The sequence below is a fragment of the Leptosomus discolor genome, chromosome 3, assembly GCF_034619465.1.
Source record: "Leptosomus discolor isolate bLepDis1 chromosome 3, bLepDis1.hap2, whole genome shotgun sequence".
NCBI classification, from domain to species: domain Eukaryota; kingdom Metazoa; phylum Chordata; class Aves; order Leptosomiformes; family Leptosomidae; genus Leptosomus; species Leptosomus discolor.
The window spans coordinates 30,616,227-30,634,988 of NC_141393.1; positions in this window are offsets into that span (position 1 = coordinate 30,616,227).

Genomic DNA, 18,762 nt, shown 5'->3' on the forward strand with positions numbered 1-18,762 from the left:
ATCCCAGCAAATCCAGGCCTGCTGCAGATGGCACTACTCTGAAAAGGAGTTCTCTAGGAGGAAACAGCACACCTGAGCCCCAAGCCTATCCCTCCTTCACCTGCCTACATGAACTCAGTGTCCATAACAAAAAAAAAAAAAAAAAGAGGGGGACACAGAGACAGCTTTTCCCACCAGCAGAAAAAGCAAAATTATCAACAGCTATCCTCCCTCTCCTACCAGTGCACCAAAGACAAAGATTCTTTACCGACCTGCCACCACAAGCACACCCCCTCCAGCCTGCCACACACAGAAATGGCCAAAACCTGGGGTCGTCAGGGCCTACTGACACCACCTGCAGGGTCCCCCCCCTCTTCCCCTCAGCTTCCACCCCTTGTGTGGGGGCTCCCAGCCCAGCAGGTGCTAAATCTGATCATCAAGAGAATACTGGAGGAAAAAAAGGTTTTGCAGCTCTGGCAATTTCACCGAGGCCCCAAAATCTCAAGGTTGACCCTTGGGTACAAGTTGAGTAGATTTCCTGTTAGAGAGCAGCTGCAGTTGCTCGTACAGGATGGGTTTGGTGGCCTACAGACAATGCTGTGGCTGGGCTTTACCCATGTTTTTCCTTCAAAGTGGTGAAGTAGTTGGGAGTTTGAGAAGAAAAGGCAAAAGTTGTGCCAGGGCACAGGGACTAAACAGCCCTGTGATTTTTAAACGCATTTTCTTTAAAGAGTTAGGACAGTGCAAAACAACTTACATCAAACCTCAGCCACAGGGCAGATTTATCTACCATTTTGTATGGCCAGCTGGCCAATGAATATGTATGCAAAACAAACTGAGGCACTGAAACCTGAGTCAAATAGTGTCGAAATCTGAAAATCTGTGTGCTCCGTGCCTGCTGCCACTCAGGGAAGACCCCTCTCCCCCAGGCTGGGCGTGCCGGCAATATTCAGCAGCGACACTCAATCCTGCCACAGTGCTGTGGTCCCTCAAGATAACCAAGGCCAAAACATCAAGAGGCAGCATTGTCTCTGTGACACATTGAATGCAATGGTCCTCCCAGACACAGAGAAGAGGCCAAGGTCATGTCAAGCCACCTAGGTGCTTTTCAAAAGACAAACAAGATTCAGATTAGTTGATCTTCATGTGTGTGCTTAAATTAGCTCTCTGGTTCAAAGCAGGAGCGTGTTTTTAAAGCAACTCTCCCAATCATCCACATTTATTGTACTTGCATTCAAATCACTGAGCAGTCTCCGAGGACATGAACTGCGTTCCTTTCTCACAAAGCTGATCCAGAAGATGAACTCCATGAGTGCATCCAATACACTCAACTGCTAAGAAGTATTTAATCCTGGGAACTAGACACAGCCTGTTCTGCAGTGACACCTCCTGCATTGCTTCTACTGTAGATGTTAGGCCCTCGGTGTTAGCTGTTTTGCTCCACAGCTCTGCTCTCACTGAGGCAGGGCTATGGGACCAGGCTGACCCTGTGGGGTCTCTGCAATGCACCTTCACTGTTCACAGCTCCAGGAAGATCTGGCTCTGAACAAACATTATTAGCTCTGTGCTGCATTAAAGAGACTGCATAGACGCAAAATCTGGCTTCTCCTTGGAGACAGAACAGCTGCATACACACAGCACAGCATCTGATCTGATAAGTCCTAGTAGACCTGAGCTGGCTCTGCATCATTGCCTCTTCTCTTTCCACTCTTACAACAGAACCACATTATCTCCCAACCCTCCTCCTCCAGACTCTCCCTATGCCACAGCCCATCTCACCACTCTTCTCCTTTGATTGTGTCCTCTCCTAACATATTGCCTGTATCACTCAACCTCTATGTGCTCTTGGTCTTTGAATTATCTCAAAACCACAATTCACATATGTTGGTAGAACTTTTCAGATGTTACAATCCCCAAAGACTGCATTCTCACTTGGTGTGGTTAAGCCTCCACAGTACTCAGTACAGCGAGGTTGACACTGCCCCATGCCTTCATAGCCCCTATAGGTATCTAGCCTGGTCTTTTCCTGCTGCCAGGAAGTAACAGGCATCTGTGCTTTGGATGGTAAATGGAAAAGGGAACTTACTATTGCAAGACTGGATTCCAAAATTTTCCGTATAAAATTTGTCAAATGCAGCTGAGCTGATTCAGTTGTTCACTTCCCACCAAAAAAAGATAAATCTTAATCTTTCCTTCCTAGTCCCTTCTTAACTTCCCTGCAGTGTGGTTCCACCCTTTCCCTCACACTAATGAAACTTGTCAGATAATTTCATCAGCCCATTTAACTCACTCTTTCACCAGAAAATGATCCAATTTTAGCTGGGTTTATTTCCTGCTAAGTTAGTAAATTGCCTCACTTAGGCTAAACTGTTGAGTCTGTGCCACTCCCACTTTTAGGAGAGGTTAAGCTAATAGATGGTTTCACCTCTCTCTCCAAATGGCATATTTCTCTGACATATTTTTTCTGGGCTTGGTGGGAAAGGGTTCATACCTCAGAGAATGCTTGATGCTGGATCAGGGCTGGCGATGACAGGACACAGCCTGGCACACTTCAGTGCTGTTACAAAACACTCGTATGTATTGGTCCTTTTATGCCTTGTCCTCCCCCATCACCTGTGCTGGTTATACCTCCAGTTGACCAAACACCATGAGAGCATGTATTTCCCTGTCCTCTGTGTCTTTCTTTTCATATTGTGCTTATATTGGGTTTACCATTTTTGTGGGTTTTGTGAAATACTTGTCCATCCCCCACTGTGGTATAGGAACAGAGATGTATTCATTCAACTCAGAGACACAATGTTTTTTTGTAATCTAGAGGATGACATCTCATTCCCTACATAAGGTAGGTCAACTTTATTTAGCATGCTTCTCCTCCATCCTGTTTTATTCTCATTCAATGGACAGCCATAGACTGCCATTCTTTGTATAAATTCAAGAGGCAGAATAATTAAATTTCCTGGTGAACCTTTCTATATTACTCCTTGTTGGGGTATCTGAAAGCTTCACAAAACCATGCTCCTTCATGCTCACAAAATTCCTATATTAGGAGAGGTTTTAATCCTGTTTTAAGGAAGATAAACAAAGGTACACAAAGGTTAAAAATAAAAGTATGACTAATTTTGTGTCTCTGATATAAGACTTGACTTTTCAAGAGCACACGTCTTCCTATAGCATGTTTTCTATTCAAAGCACAGCTGCCGTTGATTTCATTTTCAGCTGTGAGCACTCAGCGAGCCAGTTCCCAGGGTTTCAAGTGAGGACCAAGGAAAACAAGGAAACAAGCATCGATGTGACAAAAGTTCAACTTAAATAAATTGGCCAACATCCTACAGAAGCTCTGTAGTAGGAGGCAGAAACACAGGAAAGAACCAATCTGAACTCAGTGGCCTAAATTATGAGCTTTTTTAAAACCTTCCTGTACTCACCTGTTGCATGCCTTCAATTTCTGCCACAGAGGAGTAATAGATGCTACAGAAATCTTCTCCTGCCCTTTTTTGCTTTCACTCATCTATCACAGAACCTTCCCGTGCAGGCATTTTGAGGGGAGGATATAATAGATGAGCATTATAATTACAGACTATGTTAGAAAGCACTCATACAAGAGGGGCAGTTAAACGTTAGTTCTACTGTTGTCTACCTTAGCCATGTCAAGCAGCCAAATCCTGACAGTGACCTATAGAACAGGGTTTTCAAACAATAAATGTACTTCCGTGTGTTTGATCCTACAAGGGGTAGATAAATCAGTGATATACATTTTACCTTAAAATAAAAGCTCTATGTTATGTACAATGTAAGTAGCAAAATGGCAGTTTAACACAGGTATGTACACTGGAAGTGCAAGCCAAGGCCAAAAAGCAGACCCAGATACTGTTCGGCCATCACGTGAGGCTAAACTTTAGTGCTGTTGAAATAGGCAGATGGCTGCCTCACGGTATAAGTGCCTTTTCTTTAGCAATCTTTAGATTATCAATACATAATAAATTAGAATATATTTTCATAAGAAGAATTTTAGGTGATAAATTTATAGAACTACTGGCTGCCAGCAAAGAGAACAATTTATCATTTTTCTAATATGAGGTTAGTTAATACATAGCTGGTTATCTCAGTACCTTGAAACGCATAAAGCTATGCAGAGTTCATGCTTCTGCTTAAAGCTTTCAGTTCTGAATTTCCCAGACAAGAAGGTAGTTATCAGCTTTTGATTAAACCAAAATGTTGATCTTACATGCCTCCTAGAAATTTCCATCAAATAAATTGCTTTATTGTATGGTTTAACTAAGCTACTTCATATTCTCTGTACAAATTAGTCTTCTATTAATAAGAACATACACTTTATTATATCTAGAGATAAACAAATAGAAATCAATTACATGTGGATTTTTTACGATATAGGAATACTTGAAAAGTGAAAAAAAAAAAAAGGCATACAAGAAAGAAAAAAGCAAGCATGTAAATGTTTAGCTTTGAAAACATTATGAGAATGTGATAGCCCAGCAATAATGTCTGCACATCTACCTTTTCATTATAATGATCTAAAACCTAAAAATTACACTAATGATCTAAAAGAACCAAAAGTGACTTTTTACTTGTACACTGTGCAATATTTTCTAATTTTTAAATATCTTCCTCTGTTCTGAACAGTGCTGGTGCGTGAGTCTCTGGCAGCAGGACAAGCAGAAAGGCTGGGGTGCAGCGTGATCACTTGCATACGATTTTCACTGGGAGCCTAGGGCACCTGAAGTGAGCAACTTGTTCCCCAGCACCCTGCGGGTGTCCCAGTAATGTCAGCAACAAGGCATCATACAAGCAAAATAGCTTTATTCCTCCATAGGCCAGAGTTCACTTTAACAAAGGAAAACAAATGTCTTTATCCCTCTTCCACAGTCAGAAAAACAACCACAGGCTTTAAACCTTATGGAGCCTTTTTGCCTTATGCCATTAAGCCATAGCCCTTCTTGTCTGTCTATAGGTACAGCTACAGATTTAATCCATTCAGTCATCATTTCATGACTCAGTTACTGCCACCTTTTGGCACCTGACCTTGATTGGTTTAGACTGAAACTAAAACCGTCTTTTTGTTGACTGTGACTTCGCCTGTACTGCTCTCTGCATTCCTCTGCTTTCTCATAAGTGTAAATTGTTTGCTTCAATTTCAATTCCTTTCCTAACCCATCACTACCACACCAATCTCTTCTCATTTCCATCTCCAAATCAGTTCAATGCACAAAACTTCATTACCCTTAAGAAAACCTCACAGAAGAATTGCTTACTAGTATTCTTTTTTGGCAAAGCTCCTCATAAGCTCTGAAGAATTTTCTTCCCAATTTCAAAGAAACCTCTTCTTTAAAATCCCTTATTTATTCTAGGCATTAAGCAGGTCATAATTCAGAGGTATCAAGGTACCAGCAGCCCATCAAACTGATCAATACTAGAAGCGAAGTTGAAGCTGGAAAAGTACGTACTCTCATTAGACCAACTCACAGAGCTGCAAAATTAAACATTAGTACTTCTTTGTAAACGTAAGCAAAGAACTTCAAGATAAGCACAAGCTGAGAATAAATGCTTTCCAAAAAAAGCCTAGTTCAATATGAGAGAGAATGGAGAAAAGGGTGCTGGGGAGAGGAGAAGTGATATAGTGATTCTCTCAACAGGAAAAAGAGAGATGGGAAAATATCATATATGGGACAAGAGGGAGTAGCTGGTGGCACAGAATAAAAATATAAGATTAAACTAATATAACTTTGGAGTAGCACACAGGACCTGTTTCAAAAAGTGATGATCAAAAGCTTTCTGTAAAGTACAAAAGCTGTGTCCTTACAGGAGAAAAGATCCACCATAACTGAATCAACTTCAGAAAGATGCTGACTACATAGACAGCTTCTTGAAAAAAAGCTGTATGAGGAATCTAAGCGTTAAAACGTTGCAGGCAGGCTGGAGACTGACTACCTAAAGACACTACTTTATAGGCACAGAAAAAAAAAACTTGTTATCTTTCAAAGAAGGCTATGGAAGGGCAAAAAGCCACTAAACAGCAGAGTAAAGAAGTTTTTGGTGGCAGGAAGACATCATGCAAACAGCAAAAGCTATGTCCAAATGAAGAATGTAGAAAAAACTATAAGCCATGGCAGTTCAGATGTGAAAATGTGGTAAGTCAGGACCGAAAAAAAGAGTTTGAGGAGAAAAGCTTGCATAAGAACACCACCACAAAAAAAACAGCTATAACTTCTTTCTTGAACATAGCAGGAGCAGAAAGCTTGTCAAGAGTCTGTCAAGCTAGGAGATAACCTGGATTTACAAGGGGTACTAACAAGCTAAGACCATAACAAAAAAGTTTGTTTCTACATTTCTACAGTTACGATGGAAGAGACTTAAAAGTTTTTACCCTCAGCCCTTTGCAGGGGAGTCACCAGATGGATCTCAAACTGAAGTACTGAGGAGCTGTTACGGAACAAGAAGGCAAAACAAACTAACAATCTTCAATCAGGAGTACAAAAGAAACTCCAACACGAAATAACTAAGGTGCTAGTAATTGTATGTTATCTCTCATTTTAAAACTGCCTTGATAACTTCAGCATGGCATGTAGGAAGCCTGGCACCAATTTTCAAAAGGATTTCACAGAATATCTTGGAAATTACGAGCAAGGTAATTTGGTGTCTACACTGAGGAATAAGCAGAATATAAGAAAGAATTTGTGACAACCAATATAATGAGGAAGAGTTGCCACACATTTTAATAAAGGAGGATGCACCTCACAGACCTATTGAGACCTTTAAGGGTGTCAGCAAGCATGTGACCAAAAAAGGTCCAGGTGATACTATCCACATGGATTTCCAAAAGGTGCTCAACAAAGTTTCTTGCCATAGGGTCTTGAGGGTGTTTATCAGCCCAGAAACAAAAAGGAATTACCAGATGAAATACTAGAAAGAGAGGCTAGGAAAAAGGTTTTACAGTAGAGAGAGATCACCAGGGGATTTCAGTCAGTAGGGTGAAGTGGCATGTTGTGTTGATAATTCTAATATTCAGTCCAGTAAAGGTGAAGGTTGCCTCTGAAGAAGTGCAGGAAGAGCTTACAAGAGTAAGTGACTATGCATTAAAATGGCAAATAAAATTCACGAGACGTTAGTGTGAAGTAACATACCTAATAAAAATTATCTTAATTCTGCAAATTCAGTGGTAGGTGCTGAGGTGTCCATTATAAGTTAGGAATGAGATCTTGTGGACTTCATAAATAATTCAATACAAACTTGAGCTCAGTGCTATAGAAATCAAAAAAGCCAGTCAAACACTATACTTCTTTTCTGACAGACTAGCAGAGGCAAGCCCTCATCCTACTGTAATAAAGGTATATAAGGCCATGTCAGTGTCTCCCCTACTGGAAGCAAACCCACAGTCCATCTGTCTCTCCTCCTTGGCATGGGAATTCTGGTCACTTTTCCCCTTTGCTCCACAAGCAGGAAGAACACATGCAACTCATAATTTCCTCATACAAATCTAATCTTTGCCAGTGGTTCTCCCTGAAGGTGCTCAAATACTCTATCAGACATGCTGCTGGTAACCTGCTGAGGGAGTAACTTTGTTTGCAGTGCACTGGAGCTCCTATGCTGGCTCCTAGCAGCTAGAAATGAGGGGCCTGTCATGTTCAGTAAAGTTAAACCATGAGTGTATTTTATAATGTCTGTTTAGAAACTCCCCCTATTAGATAGGTCATTTAAAAATATATTTCAATCGTATTAGTGCAACTGGAAATAGAAGTACAGTTTGCTTAAATGGCTGTCACCTACCTTTTCCTAAATATTAATTGCTTACTGGTATTAGTAAGATTGCAATAATAGTTGATTTCTCAGATATTTGGTGAAGTTTTTGTTCAAAAGTCTGCATTTTACAAGTCACTATTTTAAATCTCTAATAGAATCAGTAGCATAACATGAGACTACCAAGATGCTTGCCTCTTCAACTCTTGTAACTTCTGTATCCTAAAGATGTATACAGCCATAGAGAGGATGGCAAAGGGAACAAAGAATATGTGTTTCCTTACCTGGAGACAGTTAGTTGTTTGTTTGGTGCAGTAAGCTTTAAATACACTCAGTAATAATGCAAGGAACTAACTTCAGCATTAATAAAGCAGTATAATATAATGAACAATCCTCTAAAAAGCTAGACTTCCCTATAAAACTTCATAGTTGCTCTGGAACATAGATAGAGGGTTATATACTTATTGCATAGTGCATGAGAGTACAATTTTTGTAAAACGAAGAGATAGAAATTCATATGTTCCATATCCTAGGGCAACTCATGAAAATATTAAGATTTCTACCTTTCAAAAAATTTATTTTTCAGATGTATTTTGTGTAAAATAGAAATAACTGAACATTATCCACAGGGCATTTTGGAAACTCTGAAAGAGAAGAGAGAATTATCCCTGAATCTTCCCATAAATTTTATGTCATAATTTTGAGAGAAATATCCCAGAAATGCCTTTGGGCACATCACTGATGTTATTTCCAGGCTCATTAAGGATGTATGCTCTCTCCCAACGGGATGAGTGACGTGGTAGGCTTAACCAGGTCTTGCCAGGAAAACGAAAATACGTGGCTATTTCAATACATCATCTCTCCCTGCAATATGAATGGTAAAATACACTCAGACACCATCCAAATTTGCACAAAAGAAACAGATATGCATAGGAACATGTAAGCTTTGAACCTGCAAAACGTTCTGTCTGATGTAGCATGGGTTTCCACTCCATCCACCTTTTCTGTAGCTACTCAGTCTCTGAAAGTAGTAACACTAATGTTCCTCTCTCTTTTTTACCTCCTTCGCCCTCTTTTATGAAAAGACCAAAATGTAAAAGAAAATAATCCATAAAAGCAGGTATGCTTGAGTAATCTTACTTCAAGGCAAGAACAAACATGCATGTTACACTAGCAGGAGACAGAGCTATGCTGTGGAAGATGAGAACTGAATCCATCCCTTACACTGGGTCACGCCCCTCCAAGGTTTTATAGCACATGGTTGCAGTGGAAAGATGAATCATAGAAATGTTGGTTGGAAGGAACCTCTGGAGGTGTTTGGTCTGACCCATGGCTTGAATAGTGTTGGACTATTGCCAGCACTATATCAGATGAGATCAGCCACAGCTTTATCTGGCTAAGTCTTGAAAACCTTCAAGGATGAAGCTTCCAGAGCCTCTCTGCATAACCTGCTCCAGTGCTACTCTACCCTTCTAGTCAAGAGCCTGGTTTGGTTTGGGGTTTTTTTGTCTAGATGGGAGTGGAAAGTAGGAAAATGACAGGACACCATAAAAACCCCCAAACTATATATGCAGGATATCCTGATAGCAGTGTCTTAGTCTCTCTCTGACTTAATGTGAATGAGGAAACAGCAGTGGCAACTTAAAACAACAAAGAGCATATGAAGTACCAGTACCATGATGGAACAGTGAGAAACAACGTGGTAGCTCATAGAGGGAGGGAGGAGTGAAATTTCCCTTCTGCCCACCTTGCAAAGCTGCCCCTGTAAAAACAAACCAGACCTTTCCCCTTTGTTACACAGCCCGCCACCTGTTATTCTTGAAAACAGTCTGCCTCAACCAAGTAGGGTTACAAATACCAGATGACATAGGAAACATTCTGGTTCTGGACCCCCTGTGCTACACTGGGGCATGCAGGACTGTGGCTGAAATACTTCAAGCAACTGAAGTCAGATTTAGGCTACAGTGGTTGAGCACTGGAGCTCTTAGGCGAAATCCAGAGTTTTCATAGACTGGCGACTTAGAAGGAGGCACAATTTAATAGCTTAAATCTTTGGCAGGACTAGAATGCAATGGGGAAATGTGTGTGTCTAAATTCACACTTATTTCAAATATTTATTCACTTCTCTTTTCTTTTCTAGATTTGAAACCAGTCTGACAATAGCCTCCCCAGATACTGTCCCTGAGCCTAGGACATAGGCACATCAGCCTGAATCACGCTGCCTCCAGCCCTCTGAGTGTTTCCTGGTTCAGAGAGAGCGAGAAGCTATGTTCTGACAGTTTCAATGGGAGGTGTCAGCCTGTTTCCAGAGCTTTCAAAAGACATTCCATCATTTCATGAATCATATCATTGTGTGGAATCTCTGAGATAATGAGACTATGAACATCATCTTGCGACAACGTTTGGCTCAAAGACAGAGAAACATATGGGCATTCTCCTCTACACAGATTTTTGCAGGGGAAGTAAGGAAAATCCTGCTGTCTGTAAAAGACTTTTCTTAGCCTCATTTGCAAGAAGTTGGATGCTAGTAAGAGTGGACAAGATGGAACTGGTCAGCCACAGATTGCACACCTCAACACAGCTTTGTTCTGCTTTAAGCTTCTGCACAGAAGTCTGAAAGAGACAGTCACCACAGGATGTGAAACATGCTGAAGCTTACTAACGGCAATAGACTGAAACAGTTGCAATAAAACTATTTAACTTCAATTGAAAGACTATTTTTTCCTCTTATTGCCAAATTGGATGAGTCTGTGACACCACCTGAGTCTAGATTTTAGGCTACACAGATAGGATGACTCACCTACAGGTCACCACTATGCAACAGAATATGATAGTCATTAGGATGAAACTGATCTGCAACAAAGAAATTAAGCTCCCAAGTCCTACGCTGCAGATTGTCTTGGCCATTTAGAATCCTAACTATCACTGAAAGTCCTTTATACTTCAGCTTTTATTTTGGAAAACAGAAGTTAGGACCTAGCAGAAATTCTGCCAAAGTTGCCACATGGAGTTTCAACTACGTTATCTCACTCTTCAAAATAGCACTTCTTAGTTGTACTATGTAACAGGCTTTATATTTACAGGTTTTATTCAGTATCTACTGCTTCATTTCGTTTAGCCACTGCCCTCCAGGCCAAATCACACTCTGGGATTTGACATCTTTGTATAAAAACTACAAAGGGAAAACAATAAAACCCAAACTCCCAGTATGTTCCATCAAGGAAGGATGACTAGTCCTCCAAAAAAAAAAAAAAAAGAAAAAAAAAAAAAGTAAGGGTGATAGAAGAGACCAAAACATTTTCTTTTTCTGGCTTGCGTAGATTGTTCTACATATGGTATATATTAAAGTTCTCAGAGTTTACATATCATATGTCATATGACAGCAATAAATTACTTTTTTTGGCTCAAGTATGAATTTTGAATGAATGGAATTCTTTTTTTTTTTTTTGGGTAAGTGTTTAAATGAAACACAGAATTTATTTTTCACATTAAAAGGCCACAGGTTCTAAGGCAAATTCCTTAAATGAAAAGATAACAATGTAAAAGCTTTTTAGCATCCAGCATTTCTAGTTTGAGCCAGGATAGTTCAGCAGGTTCTCACATAAAGTAGTTCAAATCTTACATGTGAAAATATCTGGAGAAATCATTCCCCTGCCACTTGAATTGCTCATTCAACAGGCAAATATTTTCAATGCATACAAAACACAGGCTGTAGCCCACCTAGCTGCCTACACCAGCACAAAGCAGAGCCAGCAAATGTAACCTCCGTGGTACTGCATTGCGGCACTTTCCATGAATTTAACTTCTCTAATCAAAATATTCCACTCAGGTTTTCAGATGAGCTTGGCTCTCTCAACAGTGATCTGGACACATTCCAGTGTAAACTTCTTTTTTTATATAACAACATAACAGGAAGGAGGAGTAAGCAGACAAAATAGAGAATAGCTTGCCTGTTGTGAATTTACTAAGTATTTCTTAAGTACTAGGCCCAGTTCTGCATAGTACTGAATTAAGGCTCAATGTTGTTGACTCAGAAGATGTCTAGAGCCCCTTCTCTTCAGTGATACTCTGAATTTATTTACACAGACGAGTTTCTCTCCTGGTGACACAGGTACCGAGGAAGAGGCTGCTACCTGTGTTGAGGCAGTCTTCCTTCTCTGTAAAAGTATTTCAGCCTCAAGCGCCTGGGCAGGGACTCCACAGAAGTTTAAATATAGATTCATAGAATCACATCAAATCACAGAATGGTAGGGGTTGGAAGCGACCCCCAGAGATCAATCTAGTTCAACCCAAGTAGAGAAAAACAGATGGTTGTTCGTTTGTTTTTTTTTTTTTCATTTCTTTCTCAAGCACAGGTATCTGCCCCAATATCATTGTCTACGCAGGACTAACCTGAGTTTCAGCATTTTTATTCATACCTCAAGGGAAGGACAGATTTCAGAGATGATAAAAGTTGTTACAGGCTAGTGAGCCGTAATATAAAGCCAGCCCCTCTGGGGGAGAGGGAATTCCCTTCTTCTCCAGCTTTTGTGTCTGCTTCCCTCATCCAGTCCCCTCCAAATCTCTTTGCAATTAAACTTGCCAGGGCTCAGCTAACAATGAAATAGCATCCAGGTACTTACCTCGGAAATAATCCTCAACAGCATAGTGGAATAGAGAAGTATGATAATTAACAGTCACAGTAATTAAAGCAATTTCATGTTGTGATATTCATTCTCAGCAGAAAGGAAAATCTAGTTGATTTCTCCTGAGTACCACAATAGCCAACATGACACTGAAAGATTTAACACACCAACTTGCAACACAGAAAATCTGCCTCCTCTCTTCTGTGAAAAGGAGAATGAGGCGACATGAAGAGTTCTTACTCCAATATATTGTGTTTTCCTCTGCTTTGGCCTACATTGAGTCAAAACACCATAAGACACAGCATGCCAACCAATCTTATTTCTATTCTCTGATACACTTATGTTCACAACCTGTATTTAACTACATGTTAAAATACAAGCAAAATCTAGGAACTGCGTTCTTTGCTACATCTGGCAGTGAAACATAAGAGGAAAGCCAAGCAAAACGAAAGGAGAGCTGCCAAACTGAAAATGCGTTCCCCAAAAGCATTCCACAAGATCTTGGTCACTTGCTACAGATCTTAGAGGAAATACCAGTAGATTTCTGTCACCCAGAGCAATGAGGAGGCAAGGCATTGGCCCAGTGGAACTGGGAAATACATCTTTACAGGGACTGGAATTATACAGCTAATCAGAAACAAGGTACAAATACTCCTACCACCACCATCTATGTTGTATTGTTTGTTCTTGCCAGGCAAAAAAAAAGCAACAAATAAACCAAAGATAAACTAATGCACAAGCTCTTTCTCTGCAGAGCTATGGAAGAAAAGAAATCCAAACTAGCAAAAGAATAATTTCTTCCGTCATCTATAAAAAGATCAATGCTGTCATTTAAAAATATAAATTGTATGTCTAAATTTGCAATAATTCTGAAACTGTAATAATAAAAAAACCTGTAATAACTTCATATGCAAACATATGAATTCTATTAAATAGATATGTTCCATGTTTTAATCCATAGAAGTATTCATACTGAAGAGTATAAATGTTAATAGGATTTGACTGAAATAAAAGAAAACTGAGTTTAATTGGGGCTTTGATGCACTCTATCTGTGGGATAGATCCTGGGATGCTTCAGAAGTAGTCATATACATTCGTGTGCAGATGAGAAATCTTACTCATGCCAATAGCCCCTTCTTTTCACATAAGCTAAATTATTCACAAACCTATCTATCTATCTGCAGCATCAGTCATTCTTTCCATACGACGCAGATCATTAAGTATACAATAGGCTAATGACACTTTTCTCCTTATGTATCTCTATCTCCCCACCCTTTGTCTTGATCAGACCAGAATATGTCTGGGTGACCTCTCTTAGTATATACCTGTAGAGTACCTAGCACAAAAAAAGCCCAAATTTGGTTGGCATATGTTGTTCTAACAGCAGCACAAGTAGGTTGAGAAGGCCCTATGTTTGAACAGTCCATCTTCATAAAACACTCTAAAATCAGAGGGGCGTTTCCTTTCCCTATCTAGTTTAAAGCATTCACATAATCAATGATCATGCAAAATGGCAGTGGGACTGAACAAACTAGATCTTTTCCATTTCCTTGCAGTCCCAACACACAGACAAGGAGAAGCTGGATTTTCTGTCCTTTACACAATAGAGAAGAAAGGAAAGAAGGAAAATGCAGGACACTTCTTGACTGAGTGTTTTAAAGAAGATTTTTGCCTCCTGCTTCACTGAAGATCTGTAATGCCCAGAGCTGCAATGATCTGAACTCTCTATGTACAGTGTATAGCAAAGAACTTAAAGGTTTTGCATATGAGCAATAAAGAGGTAAACATAGTCACTTAACAAATTCTGACTTGCCTGGGTGAAAGAAACCATGCTTAGATAAAATTCATCTTTGAATAACCTGGTTATCCTTGGCAGAAGTTTCCCCATTTGGCAACAGCCAAATTTCAGTGTCTACATACAGGCTGGATTCCAGGGGCTCAGCCAGGAATTAGAAGACAAAAATTAATAACATCTGGTCCTCACTAACACTCATCACAGCCAATGAACAGAGGCTGGTGCATCTCTTAGGCTAATTACATGTGCTATGACTGAATTGGAGAATGGACATGGTAATCCTTGTAAAATAGGTTATGTCGTTGCAGGTTCAAGTGAGGACAATGGTGTCAATGCGTATTGCTCAAAATGGGTGAGCCAGGGAGGCCAGGAGGAGTGGTGTAACAAAAGTATGGATAGGCCATGCAGAAAACAAAAACTAAGGAATATGTGAGGTAATAATTTTGTATAGTTGCAACTGGTTTAGGTTTTAGTGATCTGGGGTGATCTTGGAACTTTTTTTTTTTTTAAATAAATTTAAAATACTTTTGGAGAGAAGAATGATTTTCACTCTGCTGCAGCAGTTGCTAGACCCACTTATGAAAAGTATGGACTTCAATAATCATGTTTTCTTTTCAGTTCCATCTCATCAGTTTAGTGATTCTTCTCCACAAGGTGGCAGAAAGACCACACAGTTGACCAATAATGGTTACAACCAACCCATGTCTTGGCACAGAATTACCGCTTTAAAAGTCCTACCACTCAAGCAAAGTAAATCCTTAAACAATTAATTCTATGTTAATTGGAACAATGTAATATAGCTATATGATATAACAAAGGCTTAAGGAAGAAAATCACAAACAGAAGAGATTAAACTGCTTAGTCATCATGACCTACTCAAACATTATTATGCAAATGGCAGCTTTGGAGAAACGCCTGGTGACACCTTGGTTATCTGAATGGAAACGGATATGAAAGCAATTTGGATAAGAAAGACGATCATATTTTAATATAAATGAAACCAGCCTGCAGGGCAATAACCTGAAGTTGGATGAGTTTTCAGATAATAAAGCTCCAGAAAAAAAAGAAGCTCAAGATGAAGTGGCTTTTAAAACAGAAGCTTCAAGGTGGGTAATGAGGGCACAGGGCATGTGTGGGGAAAGCCCCCCTCCCCCCCCCCCCCCCCCCCCAGCACCTCTAGCCATGAAATGGGGTAAGTCTCACGTGTACAGGAGCATAGTGTGGGCAACCAACTCCCAGGGAACAGGAGAGGAGGATGCTGGGTGCAGAGGAAGGCAGGCAGGCAGAGCAAAGGCTTCCTGGATGGCTAGCAGCGGGACCCTCCTGTCAGGACTTGAGATCGAGGATGCAGGGCAGGAGCAGGAGCAAGACATGAATTCAGCATGAAGCATGAGGCTTGGGATAATGGTAACAGACTCCACAGCCTGGAGCAACTTGTGAGCTCACCTCCATGCCTGGTAGGCTGGGGTGCCCTCCTGTGCCACAGAGGGGTGAGCCTGGGGCTGAGCCTGTGCCCTGCGGTGCCCCACAGGCCCCTCCTTACAAAAAGGTCGTAAGTCACTTCTCTAAACTAGAGATTACATTTCTGTTCCTTTCCTAGATTTGCCTCACCTGGCTATAACTGATCACTGCGATTCAGAAGGGAAGTAATTCTTGCCCAACACCATAGTTTTCGATCGCTCCCTCCAGAGTATCTGTGTATCCATCTGACCCTGTTTTTTCACAGCAGATAGAAAGATGTGCTGCATGTACATAAGAATCCCCCTCTACTTCTATACCAGATCCTCCCAGGTTCATCTACAGCTCCAATCAATAAATTGCAATTTTCCCCTTGAGGATCAGCAGCAGGAATAATCTTCACCACCTCCAGAAAGGCCTCCAGCCCTGGCATACCATATGAATAACTGGCCTTTTAAGAGGCTTAAAAAATAACACTTTATGAAATGTCTTTTAGTGGAACTGACTTGTAGTTATTTCAGAATAAAACAAGAACCAAAAGATAGCCAAAATCAGGGCAAAAGCCAGTTAAAATGGACAGGAACGTTAAAGCCAAGTACACAGCAGCGATGGCAGTAAACACAGTCATGTGCTGAGACAGCCTGACACGACCTTGTCTCAATGACAAACATCCTCTTCAACTTATGAAAATATCTGTGTTCTTGTTGAAAAATTATTCCAATGTCTGTTGAAGCCAGAAAATCGAATTAAGAAAGCATTTAAAAATCAGCTTAAAGTGATTAAAATTTTTGTGAAGTGTAAAAAAGGGGATTTTTAAATCACTTTTGCTTGTCAGGAAGAAAGTACATCATCTGACGGAACGTGTTGCCCACACAGAAAAAGAACAGCTACAAGAAGCTGGGCTGTGTTATCTGACAGCTTCAATGTCCACCATAGTGCCACAGTGACTGCAGCCTCAGCAGTGTCATCCCTCTCTCCCACTTCAGCCCTAGAGATCGGGGAAATAGGTTAGTAAGGAGTTGGCTTTTTTTTTTTTTGTGCAAACTCATCGGACTTGCAGGTTTTATCTCTGTCCCATCCACACGGTGTCAGCCATCTGACCTAAGAAGTGGGACTTCCCTGCCTTTCCCCCTCTTCTACAGTCAGGTGAGCCAGACCTAAGTTTAGAAAGAAAATTAATTCACTGAAATGCATTAACATGTTTGGGAAGCCACAAGCAAACCTTGTAGCATCCTTTATTGGATTTCGGGTTTTCAGTTTAAAGCAGCCAGAGTCTCCAAGGTAATTTAGTAGAGTTTAAGAATAGCTTCTGTTTATACCAGCGGGACTGTGCATCTCCAGAGATACTGCCCTACATCTGAGAGAAGCCAGGGCATTGAACAAGGTCCTCCTCACAGAAAGAGGAAACACATTTCAAGTGCTTCTATTTCATGTATGAAAAAGAGAAATCTTATTCATGACCTAAACTGGAAAAAGCAGTGATTTTGCAGCTGAAATTCGGGAGGCAGGGATTTGTCACCCTGATGGTTCACAGATTCTCTGCATGGCCGCAGGTGAGTTGCATCTCTGTTCTCACCTGGGAAATGATGGAGGCAGCATGTCACATCTGCTTCATCTGTGCCTTTCTGATCTACTTAAATCATCTTCTTTTTAGGACAGGAACAAATGCTAAAGGCTTGCTTTTTCTTAACAGCAGAAGACTAATAAGGTTAACATCAATAAAATGCCCTTCCATGATTACACTGAACTGCTCATGGCACCACAGAGGAGAAAGGAAATAAGTCCTGTACAGGCTATTGAGTGGGGGAGCTTCTGCTCTTCTACTTTTGCCCTGATACCCAAGAAATTTTGTGTCAGAGCTAAGAAGAAAGTGTATCAGAGTAGGTCAAACATACTCTCTCCATGAAGAAGACATTTCCAGAGTACACTGGATTTGTATTTCAAATCTAGCCAAACAGGGTCAGTACTGATTTCCCCAGTCTATATTGCAAATTCTTCCCCTGACAAGCACCCCCATGCTGTACCAGGCAGATGCTTGTCAGCTTTTATGCTTTCACGCTGCCAGAACTTGGGGTATGCAGGAACGAAGCAAATGAAGCAGTACACCGGCTTTTATGTCTTTTTGCTGAGATCTTGCAGTCTTCTAAAGCTGCCTGGTTTTGGTGCTAAATACTTGAGCTACTCACTAAGAACAGCCTGCTCCTGCTCCATCCCCCAGAAGAACGAGCCAGAGGAAACCCTGCAAATGGCTCCCAGCTTGCAACAAGGGGGTTTCACTATATAAGGGATAATCTACTTTGCAAAGCTGCTTGTTAGAGCTAATGGGTATCAGGGTGGTATACAGAAAATTATGACCAAATGGACTTCAGTAAAATGAAGGTAAGTTACTGGAGAACTACACAGAAGGAAGACAGTTCGCTGCCAAGCTAAAACACCGCAGATCTGACACAGCCATTACTGACCATGTTCACACAGCTGTAACTGCCTTGCCCACTGTCTACAAAACTGAGGATAGCGCACCCCACATCTCTTACCTAGCAGCTATCATTTAGAGTCCTACTTAGGTAAATAGTATAAAGTCCTAAAAGTAATGCAGTCAGGAACCTCCCTTGCAGATGCTTTTTTTCTGTGGCATCTTCACAGATGATTCATCCCAAATTAATCTGTTTAACTAAGTATGGCAGAGACAGCATGGCTACATCTTTCTTATTCTCATAAACATTATCTGAAGTGAATCAAGTTTGCAATTCTTTAAAAGAAAGTCTCAACCCTGTGAAAAAATATGACCAATCTGATCAACTGTCTAAAAATATGAAAGCATTTGTAACACTGTATACTCATTTGCTGGAAATACTAGAAGAAAAAGGAAGAAATTAATGCAAACAGGAATTTAGCAAATATTATAAAAATTACACAGGAAGAAAATTTGCTCACTGTCAAATCCTTAGTCAGTTAAGCTTTAATTGCACTGTAGTTTAAGATGGAAATGACTTACAGAGCTCATCAAATTTATGTCACTGCAAGGGCTGTCACAGAAGATGTATCAGATAGTAAGCCAAGGATACATTTGTTCTTAGCAAAAAGGCCAAGAAAAAACGTATCTTCTTCCTACATCCATCAGCTGAGGCAAGAACACATAACTGGTTTAGAAGA